The 2,239-nt window shown below is 49.0% G+C and overlaps 1 pseudogene; it reads right to left on the bottom strand.

Moving 5' to 3' along the window:
- Nucleotides 1-454: 454 nt before the first annotated feature.
- On the bottom strand, nt 455-1,881 carry LOC149353026 (uncharacterized; annotated as a pseudogene).
- Nucleotides 1,882-2,239: the final 358 nt, after the last annotated feature.

Here is a 2,239-nt window from a genome sequence, read left to right as displayed (position 1 = left end):
CGAACTTTAGAATACCGAGTGCGAGTGCAGGCGACCGGGCCAAAGCAGACGAAACTGTCGAAAGCGCGTGGACAACGTCATTCTCAAGAGTTCTCATTTCAAACGAGAACCGAGCGAGAAGGCGATCCGCAAGCCGTCCTTGCATGTGTGAGGAACGATGTTGTCGACATGCTGCTTGGCCGCAAGCGACTGCTGGTCGCATGCCCTTTGCGACTCGCAAGTGTGAATGGGCTAGCTGGTGGCGCTCCTTGCGACCGCGGACCTATAGTCACATGAAGGAAAAAAATTGCCGACGATTACGTTATTTCTTAATGCAAAACTTGATTGCAGCTCATCAGCTGTTTCAGCTTTTCGATAGATTGAGGCAAAGAATTCGAGCAAGACATGTATGTACAATTACAGACAACTTGTTATTTTTTCACACATATTCCTCCTTCAAAAAAAAAACACTCCACTAACAGTTCTTGATTGTCAGGAAGGAAGCTTTGTGGTCGGAGAAATAGACTGATATATGCTCGACTTGCTGCACCAATTCCTGGTTCCCAAAGGCGAGGTCTATGCAAATGTTTCGCGAGGTTGTCACAGCCGTTGGAGGCGTTACGAGCGAGAGGAGCAGGACGTTCTCCTGCATAAGTTGTACGAAATTCGTGTTACTCTCTATATCTACATTAAAGCCCCCACTACTAACATTGGTGTGGATCGAGGGCCGGTTAATGAGAGTCGCAGGAAGTGCACAACTTCTTTGGTGAGCGCGGTAGGGGAGAAGTAGACAGCCACTACCAGCAAGCCGTTGGGTAACTTTGCGGCGCACGGTTCGCCAACTTCATCTGACGTGCCAAACAGTTCGATCGGTATTGCAGAGAGATCCGTACACGCAAGTAGCTATCCACTTCAGCCGCTCTGTTGTGGCCTCTGCGAGCTCCACAGCAGTACTTGCAATCTGTGATTTCGAGAGGCTTTTCGGGATCCATCCAGGTTTCCGCAAGGCAAAGTACAGAGGCATGCCGCAGAATGTGATCGTGATGTACAGTCTTTGTCAAAAGTAACCAGGCTGCATGGTTTGCTTCTAGCTTGTATAGTGGAGCCCTTGCGACTTTCCTAAAGGTCAAAAGTTGTTGGAAGGTAAGAAGACCCCCAGTTCTTACCTTTAACGACCATTTCAGCTTCAGAGAAGCTGTAAGGGCTCCACTGTATGAGCTAGAAGCAAACCATGCAGCCTGGTTACTTTTGACAAAGGCTACGTTCTTGGCATGTGCGGCAAGGGAGCGTTAAACACGGCAACCAAAAAGTAGTGAGGCTGTTCAGTCATGGCTAGGCACTTGGCGGTGATGGTGTCAATTTTGTTGGATTGCAATCGACGAAATTCATCGCCTAGCTTTCTGTCCGGATTGGCTTTTCCATGGTAGAATGTGAAGTCGTCAAAATTGGTCAGGTAGAGTCGGTTGATGTCTGTAGTGCGACTCAGTGCCATGTAAACCAACTTTCGTGGATGATTCTTGGCGTAGGTGTACACGACCTCATTTTATGTTCCACCCTGTATTTATGAATGGTGGTGGCACTTGCCTGCACAACGGGAAGCTGGCATCTTCTGACCGATAGGTTCGTCTTCTTATCCATAACGCAGGTGACCGTGCGCCTTTTAATCGGTATCCAGTTCGGTTGAATGTTTCTGTTCACCTTCCGTAACTGGTGGGATTTTGCGGCCGCCACGTTTCCGATCGCAAGTTTTGAGCCAAGCTCCCCGAACTGCAAACATATGCGCTGTGGTTTCCCATGGGTGTCGTTTTCGATGTTTTTCAGTGTTCCGACCGATCCATTAACTAGGCCATCGGAAACATCCACGTTGAGGGTGATCATGTAAGGCTTTCCAGCACACAGCATTATATTTGCTAGCAAATTTCCTAGTTGGGCCTTGGGTAGCGTTTCGACCTTGCGCATTGCCTCTGTTTGCTCTTGCTTAGACCAACACCCTACGATTGTATCCTGTGCCGTGCATGCTACAGCGTTACCCTCGGCTCGTATGGCCTTAATCGGACTCCTTGTTGGAGTAGAACAAGCGTATGCCACCGGGGCAAGAAGCTTCTGCTTCCTGCAGGTGGACGAACCGACTTCCGATCAGTGCGACTTCCTCGGGGTCTAATGCGACACCATCTCCAATTTTCGAAAGCAACGTGAAGAACCTGAGATTGTTTTGTCGTACCACCTTCATGAGTGGAAAGTAGGCAAGATGGTGCCATGT

The sequence above is a fragment of the Amblyomma mixtum genome, chromosome 3 (genome assembly GCF_055824585.1).
Source record: "Amblyomma mixtum isolate Tamu chromosome 3, ASM5582458v1, whole genome shotgun sequence".
Lineage (NCBI taxonomy): Eukaryota > Metazoa > Arthropoda > Arachnida > Ixodida > Ixodidae > Amblyomma > Amblyomma mixtum.
This window is presented reverse-complemented; position numbering and strand designations above follow the sequence as displayed.